The following is a 27,446-nucleotide window of genomic DNA, read 5'->3' on the forward strand; positions in this document are numbered from 1 at the left end:
TGATGTAACAGTATTTGCTTTGTTAATGCATTTCCTTACAAACAATTTCTATGCGAATATTTTCAAAAAATTCAATGCACTTTGTTCAGTAATACGTATTTACGGTATATTAGATTCACGAAAACATTCTGTAAGGCTACTAAATAAATAGGCCTATGTCTGAAAATTTCACTTTTCTATAAAAAAAAGTTGAGAAAATATTTCTTTTGAATAAAAAAATCAAACTTGTGAAAAATGAGCATTAAAATTAAAACTTAAATTCTTATAATGCACTTATACTTCCCAGACAAATCTAAAAATTAACATGGTTACAGGTTTAATAAGTTCTCTTCCCTGTATCCATTAAATCAGGTCTGGCAATCCCTGAACATAGCTCGACCAAGCGGCATATACCACCTCTTTCGTCTGTCTCTTTCCTATCCGCTGTAAAGCGCTCAGGCTCTCCCGAGCTCTAAAGTGCGTGCTTGCTCCTGTTGGCATCAGTTGACATCACATGTGCTCGTGAGGTTCTTGTCTCGCTGCAACAGACATCGATTGCAACACTTAAAATGCGAGATAAAATACATGATCTATCAAAATTTAGCATTTTTAGCTTCAGAACACTAGCCAATTAATGAAATGATACTTCTGAAAACTTTATTTTCTATCTGTAATATTTTTTTACCCGTAAAACTAAAGAAAAAAGGTATTTTACTAAAACTTCAAATTAATGTAACTTTCAAAATATTGAGATTAGGACACAAGTTTAAATGACTTTTTTTGCTCAGAATGTCTTCGAAAATAAGCTCAGTAAGTGGTGGTACATATTCGTGAATCACCCTGTAGGTCATAGTTCAAGCACTACTGAGAGTAATATGTTGTAGGAAATTTTTAGTTTCTCTCTTGAATCACAACTGCAGTTTCTTTAATATGTTGTGACTACCTTACAGTTCAACAATATTTTTAACACCTCAGCTATTGAACATAAATACATAGAAGCCTACAAGTGAAACGACTGCAGTAGCTGTAGTTTGAAATTAATGCAGTTAAAACAGAGCGTCTTTCTCTCATGCTCCATGTTTAATTGCCCATTTTACATTAAAATTGACACTATAAAATGGTGCAATCAGGCTCGTAAAATTCTCACATCCTGTGGGCTTACGTCATAACATAGCCTATTCCTCATACACATTCGTGTACTGGTCGGAGATGGAAACGTTACATCGTGATAGTGTCTTCGTGATCTTGTTTCGACTTTTGACGCAGATTTTATCCTGATTATTGGTACAGCTTCGAAGAGGCTCTTTTCAGGTCAGTCTGAACTTGCCAAATTTATTTGTTTATTTATTTATTTATTTATTTATTTATTTATTTATTTATTTATTTATTTATTTATCCATTTATTTACTTGTTTATTTATTTATTTATCTATTTATTTATTTATGTATATAACAGGGCAAAGCCACAATTACAATAGACAGTACATATATTTGTTTAAAAAACATAGAATTGCATATAACATGAAAGCGCTTGTTTTTAAGTGATATTACGGTTGTAACTTTGGTTTTTAACGTCATATACCAAGTGTTCACTTTTTATAACATGTTCCATTCGACCTACGCGACCTGAAGATGCCAATCAAAATTGGCGAGAACGTCTGTTTTTAAATCTGTTTAAATGTTGTTATAACATGTTTTATTTTATAATATCAGTTTTTTGTTTACCACCTGTGCTTATCTTAGTATTTGGATTTATATGAACGTTTTCGACACTCGGTGTGTGTCGAAAACGTTCATATAAATCCAAATACTAAGATAAGCACAGGTGGTAAACAAAAAACTGATATTATAATACAGTGAGGTTATCGGCATCTCGAAAATGAAACTAATGTTTTATTTTGTTTTATGTTACGTATTGACTGAATAGAACTCATTTTTCAATTACAATCATTAGACTTGAGAGTGCTTTTATTTTTAATAACTTTTTATCTCCCTGAAAACGATTTATTAGAGAAATAATAATACATACACTTAGAATAATTAAAATACATACTACTCCTTCAGAGGTAGCCTATGTATTTTGAGTTTGAAGCATGAACGTTGCAATAGTAAGTGTGTACATATTTGCTCTTCTATTTTGTAAGTAATTGTAATTTATTTTATTCTTGTATTTGTTTACATATCAGATTTCATCTAAGCATTACGCTTATTTCCTTTGTTGTTACCGGTGTCCATTAGTTGATTTATATATTAGTTATGAAGATAAATCTACCAAAGTGTCCAATCAATTACAATCCTATTTCAAGCTAACTTACTTACTTACTTACTTATGGCTTTTAAGGTACCCGCAGATTCATTCCCGCCCTCACATAAGCCCGCCATCGGCCCCTATCCTGTGCAAGATTAATCCAGTCTCTATCATCATATCCCACCTCCCTCAAATCAATTTTAATATTATCTTCCCATCTAAGTCTCGGCCTCCTAAAAAGGTCTTTTCCCTCCGGCCTCCCAGCTAATGCTCTATATGCATTTCTGGATTCGCCCATACGTGCTATATGCCCTGCCCATCTCAAACGGCTGGATTTAATGTTCCTAATCATGTCAGGTGAAGAATACAATGACTGCAGTTCTGTTGTGTAACTTTCTCCATTCTCCTGTAACTTCTTCCCCCTTAGCCCAAAATAGTTTCCTAAGAATTTCAAGCTAACTCTTTTTTAATTAGGTAAAGTAAATTTCCTTCAATTGTTGCTGCATTTGTGTAGTTGCAATTGTCATCAGAGTTCCTGTATGATGAAATGCGCTTGGTATTCTGTCCTATATATCTGTGGTTCTGTCTAGCCAGGCCCAACCGCATCAAGATCGGATATTCGAACGAATGTCCAACCTCCCCAGTTGATCTGCGACCGGTCGAACATAAACCGGTTCTAAGCTGTGTTCTGCAGCATTCTGATACAGAGTTCCGCCATCTTTTTCTCCAGAATAAAAATACTGAAAGTTACTACAGTACGTAAACCTCACAGAAGAAAAATTCCTTATTTTCTTAAATGGATTTTAGAAAACCCGAAGGTTCATTGCCACCCCCTATAAGTCCCTATCGGTCCCTATCCTGAGTACCTCCCACAAATCCATTTTAATATTATCCTCCCATCTACGCCTCGGCCACAGCAAGGATCTTTTTTTTTCCTCACAATTAACACTATATAAGCATTTCTCGGTTCCCCCATACGTGCTACATCCGCTGCCCATCTCAAACATCTGGATTCAATGTTCCTAATTATGTTATGTGAAGAATAGAATGCGTGCCGTTCTACATTGTGTAACTTTCTCCATTTCGCTGTAACTTCATCCCTCTTAGGGAAAGAATATCAATTTCATAAATTTCAAGCCATATAAGATGTACCGTCTCTCTCTTTCTGATGACAAATTGTCCGAAATAATTACGTCTTCGTATGTATTATTCTCAGTTGAAACTCCTAGCTTCTAATTCACACCTTTGTGGTCTTACAGATCCCTAACAATGTTGACATTTGTTGTTCATTTTTATGAGTTTGGCCTACATTATATTTCATTTCTCGGAATCCTTTGATATAACTTCATTATACCGCCGGCGAATCACGGTATTGATTCAAATCGCATATCCCCAGGGAATGCATCTACACAACGCAATATGTTTCATTTATATACTTTTTTTTTCTTATATAGCAGTACTACATCGCGAAAGAATATTATTAATAAATGACAATAGGAAATATACCGTAAAAATCGTATTAATGCATTGCATTCCACTACAGTACTCCATATGTGCTTTGTCGATGTGATATAGGCCTATGAATGTGTAATCTCATAGTCAGACTGCGGATTTTGTGTTCCGTTGCTGAAGGTTAGGTGTACGTTGCAGGGAAGTCATTGAACTCTTTACTATGCTCCATTCCTATGCCAAAGGACGCGATGTCTCGTCACTGTGCAGGGACCGAAAATCCGCTGTTTGCATAACTGCGTCTTTCTTCTCACTGGATATGGGGGTAATTTTAGAAATGTCCGCCATGTAAAAATACAACCCCATGCCTTCTATTCATTTCTTCTCCATGTAATCCACTTCCTCTCCGTGGCTTTCCTTTATTCTCCTTGTCTTTCTCTTGTAATCCTCGTATTTCCCTTGTTTTGCTTGTCTTTCCCTTGTTCTCTTTGTCTTTCCCTCGTTTTCTTTTCTCTCGTTTTTCTTGTCTTTCTCTTGTTCTCCTTTCTTCTGCTTATTCCTCTTGTTCTCCCTGTCTTCTCCTTGTTATTGTTTTCCCATCGTTATCCTTGCTCTCCTTGTCTTTCCATTTTCTTGTATTCCCAGTTTTCCTTCTTTCCGCTTATTCCTCTTATTCTCCCTGTCTTCTCCTTGTTGTCAATGTTTTCCCATCGTTATCCTTGCTCTCCTAGTCTTTCCATTTTCTTGTATTTCCTGTTTTTCCTTCTCTTCCGCTTATTCCCCTTTTTCTCCCTGTCTTCTCCTTGTTATCATTGTTTGTCTCGTTCTCCTTACCTTCCACTTGGTCTCCTTGTCTTTCCATTCTCCCTTCACCTTTTTCCCTCCTGCGCTTACCCTTGCTTTTCTGGTCCTCTCCTTATTATCATTGTTTTATTCTTGTCTTACCCCTTTTCTTTGTCTCCCCCTTGCTCTCCTTGTCTTCCCCTTTTTTATCCTACGCTTACTCTTGCTTTCCTACTTTACCCTTGTTCTCCTTCGCTTACCCTTGCTCTCATGGTCCTCTCCTTATTATCGTTGTTTTCTCCTTGTTGTCCCCTTTTCCTTGCCTTCCCCTTGTTCTCCTTATCTTCCCTTTTTTCCTTCCACGCTTACTCTTGCTCTCCTACGTTTAACCTTATTTTTCTACGCTTACCCTTGCTCTCCTGGTCTTCTCTTTATTATCATTGTTTTCCCCTTGTTCTCCTTGTCTTCCCCTTTTTCCTCCTACTCTTCCGCTTTTTTGTCTCCTACGCTTTCCCTTGCTCTCCTACGTCTACCCTTGTTTTCCTACGCTTACCCTTGCTTGTCCTATGCTTACCCTTGATCTCCTGGTCATTTCTTTATTATCATTGTTTTCCCCTTATTCGCCTTGTCTTCCTCCTTTTTCTCCTATTCTTCCTCCTTTCTTTCTCCTTGATCTTCTAGTTTTCTCCTTGTTATCATTGTATTTTCCTTGTTCTCCTTGTCGTCCCATTGTTCTCCTTGTCTTCTCCTTGTTCTCTTTGTCTTTCCCTTGTTCACCTTGTCGTCCTATTGTTTTCCTTATCTTCCCCTTGTTCTCCTTGTATTCTCCTTGTATTTCAAATATCTTCTGCCTTTCTTTCAGTGTTAAAATCTTTTAAATCAAGTACCGGTAAGCAGTATAAAAACATTGATATTATTGCTCCTTAAATTATCTACGAAAATAGACACCAGGTATACATTTACGATCTTACTAATAAACCATGTATAGTTTTTATACGAGACTTATGCAGAGTTGAGACAGAAAACGTTGCTAATAAACCATGCATAAGCGATGGATGTATAAACAGTCTGTAACTACACAATGGGAATTGCTTTGCAGTAGTTAAATACACGAAAACCCCTTGTTTAAGCGTTGTATATAGAGAAAAAATGGCCGCCCCTCTAACAGCTGTTCGTATCGACTGTCATTTTATGATGATGGTTGCTTGTAACCACAGAAGAACAAACCAAAGAGCATAGAATAATAAGAATAATATTGCTGTAGCTTGTACTCCTTGACCAAAATATAGCGTGGTAATCGATCAGAGCCAGTTGTACTATCGATACATTACACGGCACAATAGAGCGCTCTACCGGATGCAATAGAGAACCTCAGATCTTCTATTACCTTTCGTAATGAAGTAATGACGAAACTATGACGTAGCTGTGTAACAGTTATACTGTTATACACGACGTATGTAGCGATTATTATTAAGAAATTTTCACACGACTTATAAACGAGCTACTCATTGTATAAGTATAAGACAGTTAAACGTCTGTATATAGAACGATGAAAGAGTAATGGAACGGAGAAAAATTCTCTCCGGCGCCGAGACTTGAACCCGGGTTTTCAGCTCTACGTGCTGATGCTTTAACCACTAAGCCACACCGGATACAACCCCGGCGTCGAACAGAATTGTCTCTGATTGAATTCCAACTCTTGGGTTCCCTCTAGTGGCCGCCCTCTGCACTACGTCATAGATGTCTATGAACATAGGACCGAAGTCCACACATGTGCTGAGGTGCACTCGTTATGAGTGACTGGTTGGCCGGGATCCGACGGAATAAGCGCCGTCTTAAATCACTTCGAGATTTACGCATATCATATATTATTTCAATGTACCGAAGTACATATGATATTTCCATGCAGATATTCTGCGTCATCAAACGATGAAAGAGTAATGGAACGGAGAAAAATTCTCTCCGGCGCCGGGACTTGAACCCGGGTTTTCAGCTCTACGTGCTGATGCTTTAACCACTAAGCCACACAAGATACAACCCCGGCGTCGAACAGAATTGTCTCTGATTGAGTTCCAACTTTTGGGTTCCCTCTAGTGGCCGCCCTCTGCACTACGTCATAGATGTCTATGAACATAGGACCGAAGTCCACACATGTGCTGAGGTGCACTCGTTATGAGTGACTAGTTGGCCGGAATCCGACGGAATAATCACTTCGTGATTTACGCATATTTTATATTATTTCAATGTACCGAAATACATATGATATTTCCATGCAGATATTCTGCGTCATCAAACGATGAAAGAGTATCATATGTACTTCGGTACATTGAAATAATATATGTCTGTATATAGAGTTTTTATTAGTAAGATTGTTAACGATTTACGCTCCGTTATGTGTCAACCCTAAAATTAAGGACACTAGAAGTCTACACTTTCTGAATTAAAGTCGAAGATATGTTAATTATAAGTAATGTAGGGAGTGATATCATGTGTAACTTGATTGATGACGGGACTTTCCATGCAACCCTGTAGAATGTTTTGCACTACAGGCTCGCACACTCGCAGCGGAGATCCTGCTCTAGCAGCGGTGTTTGCACAGACAGGCGTCGCCGAGGATGAGTCAGAACACGGACGGCGTCCCGCAGTGTAAACTACCGAGAACTTGTTCTACTTGGACGCACCTGAAATGCGATACGTGAACTCCCGCTTGATGGACTGCTCTGCAGTTTCTTGCACGCCTCATTAAGCTCGCCCACTGTAATAGCGATCACATTGATGAAAGCGTGTTCGCCGAACTTTTCCTGCAGCTCAGAACATGCTGAGCGACCTCCTTGCAGTTCGGACATCGCTGTGTTACAGATATGCGGCAACTTGGAACTTGGCCTTGATAATTCAGGCGTCAGTTGCGGTGTTTTCGATATGCCTATCTCCACGTCATGAACTGATCCGCCCTTAATAACTTGAGTCTCACGGAAATTCTGATAATGTATGCGAGGAATGCTTAAACAACAAATATGTACACAACGTGCAGACAGTCGCTGTGTTGCTTAGTAATGAGGACATTAGATATTCCATTCCGAGGCGAATATTAATGTCTATACGCCTTTGAAGGTACGTTCCTAAATAAGGTCATAGAATTAGCGATTGGTGTAATAAAACTATGCACGATTGACGTTAGAGAATTATTTATATGAAAACACGTATAATAAGTAGCGAATGACTGGACTATTGAAGTGCAGAAAAGGGGAACTGCAAAAAAGATAAAATAAGAGCGTCGATGAATACATAGGTCAATAGAATAAATGAATATTCAATGAAAGCCTAAATGGATAGAAGAATGAATATTATAAATAATGACTGTAAGATTAGAAGGTTGAATGGATGGATGAATTCATTTATTAACGTGTACAAGAACGGATGAGTGACTCAGTAAATTCGGAAACGAAAATAATAATGGATCGGTAAGTTGATGAATGAGCAAAGTAATAGAAGAATGGATGAGTCAATGAATGAATGTATGAGCGAATGTATGAATTAACGAATACAGGAGTACATTAGATGAAAGATGCATATATGAGTGAAGTAATAAAAGAAAGAATGATAACGAACAAAAGAGTGCATGCGTGAGTGAGTGAATTAACGAATACAAAAATTGATGAAAGAATAGGTAGATAGCTGAAATTAATGAATGGATAAATGAGGAGGAGATGGATGATCGAATAGATGGGTGAAAGAATAGAAGAATGAACGAGTAAATAGTTGAATGAAACAATAGAATAATGGGTGAATGAATTAATAATGACTGAATGGACAAACAGAAAAATGGACGAGTGAATTAGTTGATTAACAAATAGAAGAATGGATGATCGAATAGATGAATGGACGAGTAAATAGTTAAATAAACACATAGAATTATGGGTGAATGAATTAATAATGACTGATGAACGAATGAAAAATGGACCAGTGAATTAGTTGATTATTAAATAGAAGAATGGATGATCGAATAGATGAATGGAAGAATATAAGAATGGACGAGTAAATAGTTGAATGAACCCATAGAATAATGGATGAATGAATTAATAATGACTGAATGGATGAACAGAAAAATGGACGAGTGAATTAGTTGATTAACAAATAGAAGAATGGATGATCGAATAAGATAAGTGAAAGAATAGAAGAATAGACGAGTAAATAGTTGAATGAACACTTAGAATAATGGGTGAATGAATTAATAATGACTGAATGGACGAATAAAAAATGGACGAGTGAATTAGTTGATTAATGAATACAAGAATTGATGAATGAATATTTATATGAGAGAAATATAAGAGGAATGGATGATAACGAACAAAACAGTGAGTGCGTGCATTAGTGATGGAAGAATTGGTTTATAAACGAACGAATGGATGAGTGAAGAGAAGAATGGATGATCGAATAGATCAATGAACGAATAGGAGAATGGACGAGTGAGTTACTTAATTAACGAATAGAAGAATGTTTGAATGATTTAATAATGAATGAGCGAATAGAAGAATGTGTGAATGAATTAATAATGAATGAGCGAATAGAAGAATGTGTGAATGAATTAATAATGCATGAGCGAATAGAAGAATGTGTGAATGAATTAACAATGATTGAGTGAATAGAAGAATGTGTGAATGAATTAATAATGAATGAGCGAATAGAAGAATGTGTGAATGAATTAATAATGAATGAGCGAATAGAAGAATGTGTGAATGAATTAATAATGAATGAGCGAATAGAAGAATGTGTGAATGAATTAATAATGAATGAGCGAATAGAAGAATGTGTGAATGAATTAATAATGAATGAGCGAATAGAAGAATGTGTGAATGAATTAATAATGATTGAGCGAATAGAAGAATGTGTGAATGAATTAATAATGAATGAGCGAATAGAAGAATGTGTGAATGAATTAATAATGAATGAGCGAATAGAAGAATGTGTGAATGAATTAATAATGAATGAGCGAATAGAAGAATGTGTGAATGAATTAATAATGAATGAGCGAATGGAAGAATGTGTGAATGAATTAATAATGAATGATAGAACGAATAGAACAATGGACGAGTGAATTAGTTAAGTAACGTATAGAAGAATGTGTGAATGAATTAATAATGAATGATTGAACGAATAGAAGAATAGACGAGTGACTTAGTTAAGTAACGTATAGAAGAATGTGTGAATGAATTAATAATGAATGAGCGAATAGAAGAATGTGTGAATGAATTAATAATGAATGATTGAACGAATAGAAGAATGGACGAGTGAATTAGTTAAGTAACGTATAGAAGAATGTGTGAATGAATTAATAATGAATGATTGAACGAATAGAAGAATAGACGAGTGACTTAGTTAAGTAACGTATAGAAGAATGTGTGAATGAATTAATAATGAATGAGCGAATAGAAGAATGTGTGAATGAATTAATAATGAATGATTGAACGAATAGAAGAATGGACGAGTGAATTAGTTAAGTAACCTATAGAAGAATGTGTGAATGAATTAATAATGAATGATTGAACGAATAGAAGAATAGACGAGTGACTTAGTTAAGTAACGTATAGAAGAATGTGTGAATGAATTAATAATGAATGATTGAACGAATAGGACAATGGACGAGTGAATTAGTTAAGTAACGTATAGAAGAATGTGTGAATGAATTAATAATGAATGATTGAACGAATAGTAGAATAGACGAGTGACTTAGTTAAGTAACATATAGAAGAATGTGTGAATGAATTAATAATGAATGATTGAACGAATAGAAGAATAGACGAGTGACTTAGTTAAGTAACGTATAGAAGAATGTGTGAATGAATTAATAATGAATGAATGAACGAATAGAACAATGGACGAGTGAATTAGTGCATTAACGAATAGGAGAATGGATGAGAGAACTATAAGTGGTTAACAAATAAAAGATTAAACGAGTGAATGAATAACTGAATTAATTAATTCATTCATTCATTAATAGAACAATGAATGAGTGAACAGATAAATTAATAAAAGAAAAGAACTATGGATGAGTCAATGAATAAATTAACGAACGCAAATTGGGTGAAAGCTTTGATACATAAATTAATGAATAGAAGAATGGATGACTTAATATATGAACGAATAGAAGAATGGATGATCGAATAGCAGACTGAATGAATGGATGAATGAATGAATGGTTAGGGGATTAGGTGAGTGAATGAATGAATATTGAGTGAATAGGTAAATATTAGAAAAGTTGATGAGAAGAAGAATAAAATGAAATAAGGAGAAATGGTTGAAGAAAATAAAGTATGAGTGAATAATAATTAAATAATTAATTATAGAAAATATACTTCTTCAATCATTCGTCCTACCATACATTCATTCATTCCGCCATCATTTTGCTTGTTAAAACCTTCACTTGGTTGTTCTTTATTTTTTTGTCCACTTGTCCTATATTGATTGTTGCACATATGTTTTTTAAAATTAGTTGTCATATGTTATAATATTTTGTTCATATTATTTTAAAATGCATATTTTAAATTTTATACGGTTTCCAAATATTTGATAAACCAATATTGTTCAAATTTCTTCTATATATTCTCTTATTGAATTTAGTATTCTTGTGGCCATCTGTATTTGTATGTGGCTTTTCATGCTTTGAACAAAAAAATAGGCCATTAATTAATTAAAGGGGTGTACAAAATAAATAAGAAATGTGTAGATGACGAATATAACTATATATGAATGAAAGGAGGACTGAAGGAATTAATTATCTAAGAAATTAAATTATTTTAGAATTAATGGAATGAATGAAAGAAGAAAACGAGTCAAGAAATTAACAATGGAGACGGGATTTAAAGAAGAACAGGATGTATCGATCAATGTAGGACAAGTGGATAAGGAAACAAAGACAAACTGACAATGGGTGAAGGATTTAACGAGCACAATGATGATGGAGTGAATGGATGGGAGGAAGGACGAATGAACGAATAATTGCACGTTCCAGTGATCGAATAAACGAATGGAAGGGCGTAGGTGTAAATTGAATTTGGACGGTCTACGAGTCGGTTGTTAGTCACAATACAACGTAAGACAAAATTTGGATCAACTATTCATAAATAAATGTGTATTATAAAAAAGAGTTAATTAAATCTTCCCATCACCCCAGCACAATATATTAGACAATTGAAAAATCCAAACTCTAACAGCATAAAACTTTTGCACTTGTGAGATCAATTATTGTTACTTTGTTTATTGGAAGTGTATAATTGTAAATAAATAAATAAATAATAAATAAATAAATTATATATAAATGAATAACTAAAAATAAATTTGGTAATAAATTCTTGTGTAATTAAAATATTTTTTAAAAAATCTCAACATATAAAGAAGTCATTACTCGGCATAACACTCGTATTTAAAATGTTTAACTGGTACACTTGCCATTTTTACACTCCAGACCTGCAATAATCACTTATAAACATATATGTATGTTACTAAGAACCAGTGAAACATGCTTCATTTCTTTGTTTTAAAATCATAGTCAGCTCTTACTAAATGAAAAACCTGACATTTCATCACGAATAGATGCTAAATGACAATTGACATGTCACAGTCGTGTAACATGGAATGATTGAACCGTAAATCCGTAGCTGGTTACTACTGGATGCAGTACAATGCACTATGTGATGTCTATTTGCACACATGAGTTAAGTTACGCCATAATGCCTGTAGAGGATATACAGTGTGCAAACATACGTACGAGTAATTATCATCCTCTCTGCTGTGAAACATCTTGTCTTACAGGTGTAATTAAATTACGAAATGTCGAACTGTTATTCTTTATTAATTCATTGCTAAACTGTTACCAATCTAAATAATTAAGACTTTACTAATGACAGAAGTTATACTACTGCTAATATTACTACTACTAGTACTACTACTATTATCTACACCTGTACCTGTGGAGTAACAGCGAGTCTGGCCGTGAAACCAGTTGCACCGGGTTCGATTCCCGGGTTCCGGGATTTTCCTTCAATCCAATACGAGGAAATGAAGGGTACCTTTCGGTGCTGGACCCCGGACTCACTTCATCGGCATTATCACTTTCATCTCATTCAGACGCTAAATAACCTAAGATGTTGATAAAGCGTCGTAAAATAACCTGCTAAACTACTACTACTACTACTACTACTACTACTACTACTACTACTACTACTACCGGCGTAGCTCAGTGGACTGAGTTGCTTGCCTGCTGATCTAGAGTTTCTCTCGGGCGTGGGTTAGATTCCTACTTGGACCGATTACCTGGTTGGGTTTTATCCTACGTTTTCTCCATCGTAAGACGAATTCCAGGTAATCTATGGCGAATCCTCGGCCTCATCTCGCCATATACCATTTCGGTGCACCAATCTCATGGACGCTATGTAATCCAGTAGTTAATAGAGCGAAGTTAAATGACTAACTAAAAACGACTACTACGAGTACTACTACTACTATTACATTTGCTGTTACAGTCCTTGTCACCGTTTTTGGCGTGAGAAGTAAGTAATGGGAACGTTAAGTACAAGTGTTTTACCTTTGCCGCAGTCAGTCTGACAACTGTGTTTGGAAAATGGCTGATCTGACGTGCATAGGAAGTGGTACCATTCTGAGCTGCACTAGCAACATATTTACATACTGGCCATTATACTCTAGGATACACGCAAAAAACGCTGGCGCCAGCTGTACTTCTACAACTGCCGCAAATAGCACTACTACTATAATTTCAATAATTACTAGAAATGCCATATTATATTTGGATATTTTCTTGATCTGGATCTTCATGGATAGTGAGTAATATTTCTGTGAGACGAAGAACACGTATTTTCCTAAGTGGAATACGAGTCCTTGAAATGTGAAGTTTCACGTTACTTCTTTATTACATCTTCAGTGGCATTCAGTTTGAACTGAAATATGTAGGGATCAAAAATAAAGTGAACCATAAGTGATATAATTAATTTCAGGGGATTATTCTTTGAGATTTAAAAAAAAATAAATGTTTAATACAATTTTGCTTATTTCATTTCTTTTGTTGAGATAAAAATTATTTTATATGAAATATTTCATAAAGTGTTTTGGCTTTTGATTTTGATTTTTTAGGAAATATTTTCAAACCCATGTTTCTAGTAGAAGATCTTAATTTTTAAGCTTCCTTATTTTTTTTACATTCAACAGACACATAGAAACGTTCCTATGGATCCATTTTGTGAAATATCTCATTTATTCACTTTCAAAACTTTTTTTTAATTCTGAAAATGTTATTTTTTATAATTCAGGAAAGAAAACTAGCAGTATATTTTACCAAATAAATGTATAAAAACATGCGGCTACCTCATAAATACTTGCAGTAAAATTTCCATCCAGATTGATTAATATTTGGCTTAATAAAGTTGGTGTTAAATCAAAAAGAATAATCTTACTGAACAATGGATTTGAAAGTAAAATGAATATTTGTGTAACACATACTTATTAAAATTCTCCTCTGCTAGATTCGTCTAGTAACTTCAGGGAGCCAAATTTAGAACAAAATGTTACCGATTTATAATCAGAAATTTATAAAAAAAAATAATTCTTTGTTTAAAAATACATTTTATTTCTCTTTAAATGCCACGCCATCTTACAGTTTTAATAAAATAAAATAAATATATTTGTAATCAGAATTGAATGAAATACATTTGGAGTATAAAAATATATATTCTAAACAAGTGAAATAGCCGATATATATATATATATATATATTTTTTTTTTTTTTGCAAATGATGCAAAATTGGTTAAATTGAAACCATACTAAATAACCACAGCACACCAGCCTATAAAATGTAGCAAATTACATTTTTATCGCTGGATATTGCGATCAGCTGAAGACAATAAGCGTGTGCGTGCCGAGGGATAGGAATCTTTGATATGCATGGATAGGTCGCTCTTATAACTATAGTCGTGAGTTTGGTTACTTTGAATAAAAGTTAGGTGTACATCGATCATACTAGCTTGGCTTGGTACGGAGAGCTAGTTGCGTGTCAACAGTTCATGCTGCGATTCAGCAATATTCACGTATGTTCTGGTACTGTGTGTTTACATTTGTTTATATGTATATCTCTGTGTATAAATTGGTGAACAACAAGAATGGTACCCATGTACAAAATTCCACTTGGATTTAATACAAACAATAAAAAAGTATTTAATTAAGGATAGTTTATATATAATAAAATAATTTTATTACTAGTGAACGACGAAACTAAAAAAAGAAAGTCTGGAGTCAACCACTTTATATTTTAGAGCCACCACATTTTGTCCACACATAGTGAGAAAACCATTCCGCCTAAGAAAAAGATACATTTACTTACTTACTTATTTACTTACCTACTTACTGGCTTTTAAGGAACCCGGAGGTTCATTGTCAACCTCACATAAGCCCGCCATTGGTCCCTATCATAAGCAAGATTAATCCATTCTCTATCATCATATTCCACCTCCATCAAATCCATTTTAATATCATCTTATCATCTACGTCTCGGCCACCCTAAAGGTCTTTTTCCCTCCGGCCTCCCAACTAACACTCTATATGCATTTCTGGATTCGCCCATACGTGCTAATGCCCTGCCCATCTCAAAGTCTGGATTTAATGGTCCTAATTATGTCAGGTGAAGAATACAATGCGTGCAGTTCTGCGTTTTGTAACTTTCTCCATTCTTCTGTAACTTCATCCCTCTTAGCCCCAAATATTTTCCTAAGCACTTTATTCTCAAACACCCTCAACCTATATTCCTCTCTCAAAGTGCGAGTCCAAGTTTCACAACAATAAAGAACAACCGGTAATATAACTGTTTTATAAATTCTAACTTTCAGATTTTTTGACAGCAGACTGGATGATAAAAGCTTCTCAACAGAATAATAACAGGCATTTCCCATATTTATTCTGTGTTTAATCTCCTCCCGAGTATAATTTATATTTGTTACTGTTGCTCCAAGATATTTGAACTTCTCCACCTCTTCAGAGGATAAATTTCCAATTTTTATATTTCCATTACGTACAATATTCTCGTCACGAGACATAATCATATACTTTGTCTTTTCGGGATTTACTTCCAAACCTATCTCTTTACTTGCTTCCAGTAAAATTCTCGTATTTTCCCTAATCGTTTGTGGATTTTCCCCTAACATATTCACGTCATCCGCATAGACAAGCGCCTGAAAGATACATTTTAACTGGAGTATATTAAACAATATTAAATATAGATGCAATGCAAGCACACGCTGTCAGAGGAACTCTGAAGTCATGTAGAACAATATCAAGAACCCAAATTATAAGTACAGCTTGCTTCATCGATTTTGGTTCGTTGTGAGGCTAGAATGCAAGCCAGACTGGAAGCAAAGCAGACGAATCATAAACAAACGTGTTGACACTGCATTGATGTAAGAAGAGAGAGGAGCGAGAACTTTCTACAGCTAATGTACAGTCCCTATCAACATCCCAAACTACTCATAGTTTCATAAGGAACCATATCCATTCCTTATGTATGTATGTAACGTTATGTTATGTAATCTAATTATGTGTGTGACATATATAGAATGGACCACTTTAACAATTACACTAGTAATAATAATAATAATAATAATAATAATAATAATAATAATAATAATAATAATAATAATAATACATTGATTAAAGTTCTCGTTAACACTTTGTTAAAAATATAAAACTTACTTTGTCATACGTTAAAAGTGTTAAAAATTGTTAAAAAAAAAAGTATTTACCTTCGACAGACGGCCCGTTTCGACGCTACGTGTCGTCGTCTTCAGTCTCTTGAACCACTGGTGATCTTGACTCTGCGATGTGCAGTTGTGGATGGTAGGGGTGGTGGTGTGTTGCTCCTATGGTGGGGGTTGGGTGTTTGTATGTTATGATGTATTATGACGTCAAATAATATGTGCGTATCGAACTGTAGTTGTGTGTTAAGTATATATTGTGGGTGTGCTATTGTATTCTTATATATTTCGTACTGTTCTAGGATGTTTAACATCACAAATTACATCAAATTATGCAGATCACATTATCAACAATAATCATGACTACAATAATATAGAAACAGATATGGAAATTTTACACATCACACCAAAAAGTTCATCACATCAAATTATGCAGATCACATTATCAACAATAATCATGACTACAATAATATAGAAACAGATATGGAAATTTTACACATCACACCAAAACGTTCACAGTTAAACATCCTAGAACAGTACGAAATATATAAGAATACAATAGCACACCCACAATATATACTTAACACACAACTACAGTTCGATACGCACATATTATTTGACGTCATAATACATCATAACATACAAACACCCAACCCCCACCATAGGAGCAACACACTCCCACCCCTACCATCGACAACTGCACATCGCAGAGTCAAGATCACCAGTGGTTCAAGAGACACTGAAGACGACGACACATAGCGTCGAAACGGGCCGTCTGTCGAAGGTAAATACCTTTTTTTTTTAACAATTTTAACACTTTTAACGTATGACTAAGTACATTTTATATTAATAATAATAATAATAATAATAATAATAATAATAATAATAATGGCTTTATTTAACCTGGCAGAGTTAAGGCTGTAAGGCCTTCTCTCACACTCAACCAGGATTAAAACTTGCTTACACAGTTGAACATAAAACTGCATCGGAATTACGTAATTACATACTGATAAAATTTAGGTACATAATGAGATCAAAAGAGATAGTTACATAACATTTACCTCATAAAATAAAAATAAACATAGTGAAATACGTATTAATGTTGTTAGAATCAAATACGAATCACATAAAAATAGAAGCCGATAATTCAATAAAATAAATGTACACAGTAAAAATAAAAATAAACACATTAGTATACATATTAGTATTAGATTACAATTAAGTAGGATTTACATATGTAATTAAACCAGAAACCGACAATTGAATAAAATGTACACATAAAATAGATTAATAATAAAAAACAACAACACAGTGGGATACATATTGGCGGTAAGTGATAAATAAACACGATTTAGATAATAAAAATAAGAAACAAAAAAAATAAAATAAAAATAAATACAGTGGAACACATTCCGTTAAATATTTGCAACACGTTAGATCTGACAACTCATCATAAGATATGTTTACATTTAAAGGAAATTAAAGTTCGGCAGCCCTTGACTTCAGGCGGCAGAGAATTCCAGTGACGAGAAGTAGCAACAGTGAAATATGAAGAATAAAGAGATGATGTGTGGAGTGGTATTTCTAGCATATCATATTGTGAGCGAGTATTTAAGTTATGATACCGAGAAAGACTGTGGAATCGGACAGATAAGTAAGAGGGAGTAGAGGTGTGCAAAATTCGGTATAAGAGACAAAGGGAATGTAACTTTCTCTTCTCATTTTACCTGAGCCACAATAATTTATCGAAAGAAGGCGAAATGTGATCGTAGTAGCGGACATTACAAATGAAACGAACACACGCATTATGAACACGTTGCAGTTTCTGGGATAAATCCACCCTGAGGTCACTGAATAAAGCGTCACTATAATCGAAATGAGGCATAATAAGAGTCTGTACAAGCGTGTGCTTTAATTTAGCTGGATAGCGGTACAATCTTTTTAATGAGTGAAGAGTGGGAAATACTTTCTTGCAAAGGCCTATTTAAAATTTAAATTATTTAATTTATGTACACTAGAACAAAAGTACGCTCTTTTTACTCTTAGTAAATAATGTAGGCCTACATTGATCGAACATTAGTTACAATATTAAGCTTACGTACAGTGTTGTGTATTGTAATGCAGAGTATTTTATTTCACAATTCTATAAGCATACTTATTTTGTAATTTGTGTACAATATTGTAAATACTGCTTGATCAATGCAAGCCTTCATTCTTTATGATAGTGTAGTATTGAACGTAACGTATTTTAGTGTGCATAGTGTAAAGGGCTGTCAGACATTGAGTACTTTCAAAAGCCGATTGCCAGAAAACTGCTTCTCGTCTCTAGAATATGATCTTTCTTCAAATATAATAATAATAATAATAATAATAATAATAATAATAATAATAATAATAATCCGTGGCGCTACAGCCCGTGAAGGCCCTAGACCAACCAGACGGCTGCTGGCCTCACGCCCACATATCGAAGTAGAGGTGGACGATCATCCAACCAGAATGGAGGTATCGTGTGGTTAGCACGATGATCCCCCCAGCCGTTATAGTTGGCATTCGCAACCGGATTTCGTTACCTATCCTAGCTCCCCAAGTGCATCACGATGTTGGGTGGGCACCGGTCCCATACTCTGGCCGAAATTTCATGAGAAAATTTCTTCCCCCATGAGGACTCGAACCAGCGCGCATTCCGTAACGCGTGTCCTAGGCACGATGCCTTAGACCGCGACGCCACGGCGCGGGACTTCTTCAAATATTACTTTTGTAAAATATTTATTATTATTAATATATATATATATATATATATATATATGTATATATATACATATATATGAATTTTCCTTCATTATGTTAATCATTCCTTCGATTTCAATTGTCTTAAATACCAGATCACTTTTCTGTGGCACGCTAAATATACCTCTTCATAGAACATCTTGTTATTCCTCATCTTTTACAATATCCACCTCGCGTCAATGGAATTCCTTGTCACAAAGTATTAGGGGCTGCAAGACAACAAACACCTTAAAGAACAGATTAAAAGATAACCTTTTTAGCATTTCACTCCAATCATACTGATTTAAACTATCACTGACTACACTGTTACTTTTTTCTTTAGACATCATCCTGATTGTGCTGTATTTTCAAAATTGTCTCATAATAATCTCTTTCCATTATCTAATGTCAATTGAAATATATTAACATTCTATGTATTTTAGTTTAATTCTGCTACACAGTTTATTTCAGTGTTTAATTAATAGTTCATAGTATTTTGTTGTTTAATTCGTAAATAACTCTTGTATACATATAACTCTCATCTAAATTAAATTGTTGAATTCTTTGTAAGTTCATGCATATGTATATACACTTTTTGCTGGTTGAGTGGAAGAGAAGGCCTTACGGCCTTAACTCTGCCAGCTAAAATAAATCATCATCATTATTATTATTATTATTAATATTATTATTATTATTATTATTATTATTATTATTATTATTATTTAACACTAAATTATACTGGTTTAAATCTTACAATTACATGTATAGGTAAGTAGGGATTACCGACGACAGGAATGCGAATGAAACAATTCGATAAGGAAGAGCGGACGACAGGAAAGGTCACAAAGATAACTTGAATGATATTCAAGAGTAAAGTCGAAAGAGAAACGACACCGATAGAATTAGTATTGCATTTTGATAGTTACATTACGGTTTTAGTTCCAGTTCCACTGCATGTGAATACGTGTCTTGTTCCAAGTGCGTTTATTTTATTATGTAGTGATGAGCGTTTCCCTCGCAGAGTATCATTATTTTATTCGTAAACATAATGTTGCGCGTTTAATTCGCTTCGAATTTTTCTCTTCCTACGCTCTTCATTTCCACAGGCGATGTCCCAATCTGTTCATATTCTTGGAAGAGGCAGTACTTCCATGGGCCGTACCTCTCGCTCCCTCGGCGTGCCTATATACACACGTCAAAACAGACAGCAACGCCGCCACTGTTTTTTCAGTAATCTTTCCTTGCGCGAGCTATAACTAAATACATCTACGTTTTGCTCTAAATATTATTATTATTATTATTATTATTATTATTATTATTATTATTATTATTATCATCATCATCATCATCATCATCATTATAATTGTTATTCCAGTGTTTTCTGCATTATTGTTGCTTCTATTTGATATGTTTTTATAAGGAGTTCAGCGAAAGAGAAGGCCTTATGCCTTAACTCTGCCAGTACCAGTACAAATAAATCAAACAAATAAATAAAAAAATAATTTAAATTGTAGGAAACTTCAATATAGTATCAATCTTTATCAGTGAAATTCATTTTGAACAGTTTCAAAGGTAAAGTTTTAATTCATAAATAGAAAGTCAACCGCAGAACAAACTAGCTGATGCAATAAATTGCTCCCTCATAGTACCTGTGACAAGTGTCTACATGACGCTACGCCAGTATCGTCTATGAACACTTGACCGTATCTCCGTACGCCTTGGAACGAGAATATGATCCCTAGTGATTATATTGATGTACCGAAGTACATATGATACTTTCGTCAGGAATTTTGCATTGCCATATGATGAAGGATGAATGGAGAGGAGAAAAATTCTCTCCGGCACCGGGGCTTGAACCCGGGTTTTCAGCTCTATGTGCTGACGCTTTATCCACCAAGCCACACCGGATTCCAGTTCCGATGCCGCATTGAATCCTTTCAGTTTAAGTTCCACTCTTTAGTGGCCAACCCTCATGCACTGTGTCACAGATGTGTGACAGTGGCACAATGTCCAACACACTATGTGCAGAGGTGCACTCATTACAAGTGACTAAGTGGCCGGGATCCGACGGAATGAGCACTGTCTTAAATCACTAAGTGATTATTTACGGATATCATATTATTGTGATGTACCGAATTACATATGTTATTCTCGTGTAGAAATTCTGCATTACCATATGATGAACGATGGTCCCTAGTGATGACAATAATTGTGGTGGTGGCAGTGATGACGTTGCTGCGATAATAATTATGTTCACAAAATATAAATAATGGACATAAAAAGGCTTTAATTGCCAAATAAAAAACTTTAGAAAACAGGGCTTTCTAATAGTGTAATATACATTATGCACATCTATTGGAGACGCTAGGTTATAAATAAAATTGCTTATCGTCTTTTCTTACTGGATTGAGACAGGAACATGGACTGTATTTTGCAATAATTAATTTTCAAAGATATTGGCGTTGACAGGCTTTTTGTATCCAGTCTTGATTATCATAAAAGAATTATAATCATATGTTAATCATCTCGGTTGACTGAAGAAATGTCAGGACCTTCACAGAGATTCATCCTAATGAGTAGAGCCCGGATGTTTAGGTATTTGTAACAGTTAAAATAGGCAGGCAAAAAAGGCAATAAAACGTAAAAAGAAGCAGAATAATACTTGAAAAAGGTATTATAAATTTTGAAAAGGCATAATATATTTTAGCAATAAATTTAAATTATACAAACATAACTCACTTATTTACTTCGTAGGTAACACATGTTGACTTATAAAATAATTTTTCGTGACTGTCTTTTCACAAACCTTACATACCTTAACAAAACTGTTCCATCAGTTGAAAACACATGGGCACCAAATTCACTAACGTAAGCATGAAGTTTACTTTTCAATTGTTTACTGAATTTAGGCATTCTAGCTAACCGATCTTAATTTCTGTCACCCGACAATAACTGACTGTTCCTCACTCAAATTTCTTTCTCCTACAATATTAAACACGTGTAGCACAAAATAATAATTGTAACAGTAAGATTTGAAAATATGAAAGCAAACAATTGAAAATGCTACGTAACAACTTCTATGAGAACGAGCTTAATATTTAAAATTATAAAGCTGATTATTGGTAACGTGAAGACATGACAATATTATATTTGTAACTGTGGATTGTCGAATGTTATGTTTTATTTAACGACGCTCGCAACTGCAGAGGTTATATCAGCGTCGCCGGATGTGCCGGAATTTTGTCCCGCAGGAGTTCTTTTACATGCCAGTAAATCTACTGACATGAGCCTGTCACATTTAAGCACACTTAAATGCCATCGACCTGGCCCGGGATCGAACCCGCAACCTTGGGCATAGAAGGCCAGCGCCATACCAACTTGCCAACCAGCGGATTGTCGATCATTATTCATATTACACCAATAGTATTAAAGCATGATTATTAGCAGGTTGAGCTCTGAAATAAATTACTTTCCTTTACTATTATTAGTAAAGTTAGTCGTTTCAAATATTTAAATTTCATGCACATTGCATTACAATTAATTACAAAATTGCAAATAAACAAGAAATATTGCTTTAAAATAATAATAATAATAATAATAATAATAATAATAATAATAAAGGCATTTATTAGTAAGAAACACCTTAAAAAGGCAAAATAGGTAATATAAAAATTGGCCCTATCACTTTGATTTACCCAAAATCATATTTATATCTATGCAAATAATGATTTACTTCCACCTAGTAAGAAAGGCATTTTGCCAAACATCCGGGCTCTACTAATGAGATATATCTATAGGCTCAAGCGAAGAAAGAAATAAGCGTATGTTTATGTGCAATGATTTAGAAAATATGGATCATTGATAAGATGGAAATATTAGAACTCAAACCTTTCCAAGAAAACCTACCTGGTCTGAAATCTTAGTTGTGCACAGAGAGACCGTCATCTAAACCAGCGGTGACCAAAGCGGGTGTCGTGATTACATCGTGTAATCACAGATATTCAAAAGGGTACGAAGAGTTTCCTGTACGTTGCTGTGTGTTTTATTTACATACTGAAGGCAAGCAGTCTCTCTACAATCTTTGCCTCTACAAGCAGTAAGAGATGGTTTCGTAAAAAATGAGAACTTTTTTTTTGTTCTGTCAGACAAAATGTAATATGTTCACTTTGCTTAACAGTTCAATTAAGAATAGCTATATAGAAACATTAAGTGCCACGCTGAATAGTGTATTATTATCATCATTATTATTATTATTATTATTATTATTATTGTTATTATTATTATTATTATTATTATTATTATTGTTATTATTACTGACCACTAAGTATGTGTTTCTATAATTTTTTGTGTACGTGCATGAATATTGATATTTTTAGATCTTCTCTATAGGAGAATAAAATTATTAGGTTTTATCTCAGTTTTAATCTCCTTAATCTTTAGATGGGGTAACTATTTATTAGTTATTCATTTAATAATAATATTGTGGAAAAATTTATTCAATATTATGTGCCAACGAACTGTTAAACGCCAATAATTTACATGTCTTAAATCATAACCAGGAAGAGAAAGATGACATAAATAAATATAACGAAGTCAGCTACCTAATGGGGTTTGAAATATCTCGTGCTCTAAAACCTTTTAATAAAACAGAATTTCTCAAAAGAGTAATGATTAAAATAGCTTAAATAACTTGTCCATAAGAAATTTTTAATTTTGAAAAACTACAAATTTCTCGACCAAATATCGAGAGAAGAATTTAGAAAATTCCTGATTATATTCAAGAGGAAGTTTAAAAAAAGAAGCAGGAAAAATCGTATATTATTCACTGGCTCTTGAAGACAGCAGTGACATTACTGATACAGCAAAGCTTGAGATTTTTATCCGCGGGATTGATCAAGATGTTAGTACAGGAACCACCACTGGTTGTAGTTTTCATGCCAACTACCTTTCCTCCGTCTCCTTACTTCGTAGGCTGTCTGTCGCATGTAATCACCGCTAATCTAAACAAACAGGAATTTTTATCTGATGTGCCCGTGAACACTGCCGGCTGTATTCTGCGTACTTACAAATAGGCATTCAGGCTGTTTAATCTCTGAATCGAATGCAAGTAATGAATCATGCTCCGTGGTTGTCATAGAAATTGTATTCGTACCGAACTAATTGGATTTCGCACTAACTGCATCCCGATGTATAACGACAAATGGAGATTGATGACTTGGGCAAGATTAATAACAATTTCCTTTGTAAAACCTTTCCACTCGCACTCAACTGATCCACAATTGTTCACATTACTGTTATTTGTTACGAGAGCCGAAGGTTTGTTAGTCCTTTCACACACGCAATGCATTCAATCAGTACATTCTAGCAATCGACAAGTTTTCACTTCCTCTTGCTTCCTTTGTTCAGAAGTGATGAGTACTGAACTTTCATTACTGTTAGAAGGAACCGTACTTTGTCCCACGAGGCTACAAGATTAAGTATTACTGAGTATTTTAAGTGGACTACGCTCGTGCATATAGAAAGCGAAGTGCTTGCCAGGCTGCTAACGCGACTCTTGTTTGGTCAAGTTGGGCAGAGAAAAACATGGACCACTTTAAAAATTACACAAATATTTACAATTTTAATTAATTACACTATGAACACTAAAATATTTTATATTTAATATTTATACTGTCATAAAATATGTAGCCTACTTTGATTCCACATTATTGGCGCTGTTGTACAGGGACATCATTTTATTTTTACTTAAATGTTTATTGTGCCTGAGTTTTTAAATGTACTTCACTCCCACACCCTCTACTAGTAAACTTCCAACTGTTCTCCTCACAGTACCAAGCGTGTATATTCAAAGTCGCATTAAGGTCGTAGTAAACACAAACAGTACTGAGTTAGTGAGTATAGTACGTTCCAGAAATATGTTCGCGTTTTCCAGTGACGAAAGAGCTTTCAATATTGAATCATATTTTCGCACAGGTACTGTCGTCCGTTTGCCTACGTCGCATCCCGATTTCCCTCACCCGCAACTGTTTAAAATAACTTAAATAAAAGTAATTAACTGTCATGTAATTTCGCCCCTTTCTACTATCCTGCGACATAACCACTTGGACGGACAGTAGGTACTAGGTAGCATGTGTGAGTAATGTTATCTGTGCAGGTCGGACAGAGGTGAAGATTGAATTTACAGTACGTAAGGTACTCTTTTATATAATAGGTATAGAATTATTTCAACATGAGTTACTAGTACGAAGGACGAAACTGGTAATTGGAATTAGATGCAATAGTCTAGAGTGCGATAATATCTACAAAAGAACTGAAGTCTGTATATAAATGAACGGCCACCTTTTTCAAAAATGTGTTTAACCATCCATATTATGATTATTTTTCAATTTATTTCATTTTCTATATCGTACGCTAATGTGCTGTAGACAGTATAATGTACACTGCATAATAAATACGTTTGCATGGATAACTCAGTTCGTGAGTAAAAACACTTATTGTTAATACAGTACTGTATTTTGATTAAACAAAACCTAATGGAAAATTATCACACTCAAAATCGTGATATTTCCAACTTTACGTAAATGGATGAATTACTTTTCTCTCCTCCTATACCTAGTAAAGTGATTTGTTTGTATTTTACACCAGTATCATCGAACTCCAGCCGTGGAAGGGGGTAGCAAACGATGTTTCCGGGTCTCAATCATTAATCCAAAGGTATAGCCAGGTTAATATTAAAAATGTTAGTAAGAATAAAATGATGTCCCTGTATACACATAGTTCCTATTCTCAATATTTTCAGAGTTACACTAATTTAAAGTAGTTTGTAAAATACGTTTTTTCTCTAGTTTGAGGGTAAAAGAGTAATGCAAATAGAGAATGAACCATTCAGAAGTATTAATTCTTTAATTGGCAAGTATTATGAAGCTAAAAATATGCTATGAACGCTTTAGTTGCTTCGTACAGACATATTATTTTCTATTTTAATTAGAAAATTACATTATTCTTACTCACTTATCACAATTATGATTACAAGTCACACCACTTCCACTGACTTAATTATTTGCATATCAATTTTGCATCCTAATTTACAGTCTAGGAGAGTTTACAACATATTTAAAAAAAATTGAGTTTACAACATATTTAAAAAAAATTGTCGCCGTCCGCTTGAGTACGATTGGGCAGCACGCTTGTGAACGGCACTCGTCGCTCTACGTAACTGCATACGGCTATCTTTGATTTCCGTAGCGCTCGCGCTGGCTGCTCACTGCACGCTGACCAAGATCACGCGTTCACAGCAATGCGTTCCAATAACGAAACGTAACTCTGTAAATATTGAGAATAGGGCCCATTTTTATATAACATTTATTGCTTAGAACAGGGCCGGGCATGAGAGCGGCTCCATTTAGTCTGCCAGAGCTGCTCTTGCTCCGCAAGGCACTTCAATTCCAAGCCAGAGCAGAACGCTCACGCAGTGGCGGACTCGCATTACAGCTACCTTCCCTGCATTAATATAACAAGAGCCACGGTTGTTCTAGTCATTCAGTCTGTCAGTATATAATAGTTCATAAGGATATAACATCAATCCATTGTACAGTACAGAATTTATAACACTCTTATTAATTTAATGAAATAAACTTCGCTCTATACACACACACAAATCATTAGGCTTATTTACATAACCCATACGCACATACTGTAATCTCCTCACCACGGTTCTACGAGACAGGCGTATGGCTTCCATTTCCCCTACTTGCTGTGGACAGAGTTCATCTGGCAATATAATTAAACATTGCCTGATGAATTTACCTTCGTTGAATGTCGTCTATTCCTTTGCAATTTCGTGGCAAAATTTTGTAGCTAATTCTCATAGCCGATTCACTAAGTGCATTATTGTCATTCTGTTAAATATAATATATGATATGATATGATATGATATGATATGATATGATATGATATGATATGATATATGATATGATATGATATGATATGATATGATATGATATGATATGATATGATAAGATATGATATATGATATGATATGATATGATATGATATGATATATGATATGATATGATATGATATGATATATGATATGATATGATATGATATGATATGATATGATATGATATGATATGATATGATATGATATGATATGATATGATATGATATGATATGATATGATATGATATGACCATAAATTAATACAACTTAAAGAAAATATTTCTCAGGTACCTTATATTAGAGTATTTATTCGATATTTATATTGCATTATAAGTTATTATAGTACATTTAGTAATATATAATTTTAAGTTATACAAATATTATGATATATCATAGTATAGTATATTATAATTCATGATATATAATATGATATATGATATATCATGAACTGTAATATACTATACTATGATATATCATAATACTTGTATAATTTAAAATTGTATATTACTAAATGTATAATAACCTGTAAT

At 34.2% G+C, this 27,446-nt stretch overlaps 1 protein-coding gene across 2 annotated transcripts in view; it reads left to right on the top strand.

Moving 5' to 3' along the window:
• The window catches only part of LOC138713714 (dipeptidase 1-like), a 1,576,476-nt gene that overhangs the window by 607,356 nt on the left and 941,674 nt on the right, over positions 1–27,446 (top strand). Inside the window, exon 1 of one of the 2 annotated variants that reach the window (XM_069846021.1) lies at positions 1,172–1,290. The exons of the other annotated variant lie outside the window; for it this stretch is intronic. The gene's annotated coding sequence lies outside the window, so the exon portion shown is untranslated. Of the gene's footprint in view, positions 1–1,171; positions 1,291–27,446 lie in introns of those variants that run through there. 2 annotated transcript variants of the gene reach the window in all.

The sequence above is a fragment of the Periplaneta americana genome, chromosome 14, assembly GCF_040183065.1.
Source record: "Periplaneta americana isolate PAMFEO1 chromosome 14, P.americana_PAMFEO1_priV1, whole genome shotgun sequence".
Taxonomy (NCBI): domain Eukaryota; kingdom Metazoa; phylum Arthropoda; class Insecta; order Blattodea; family Blattidae; genus Periplaneta; species Periplaneta americana.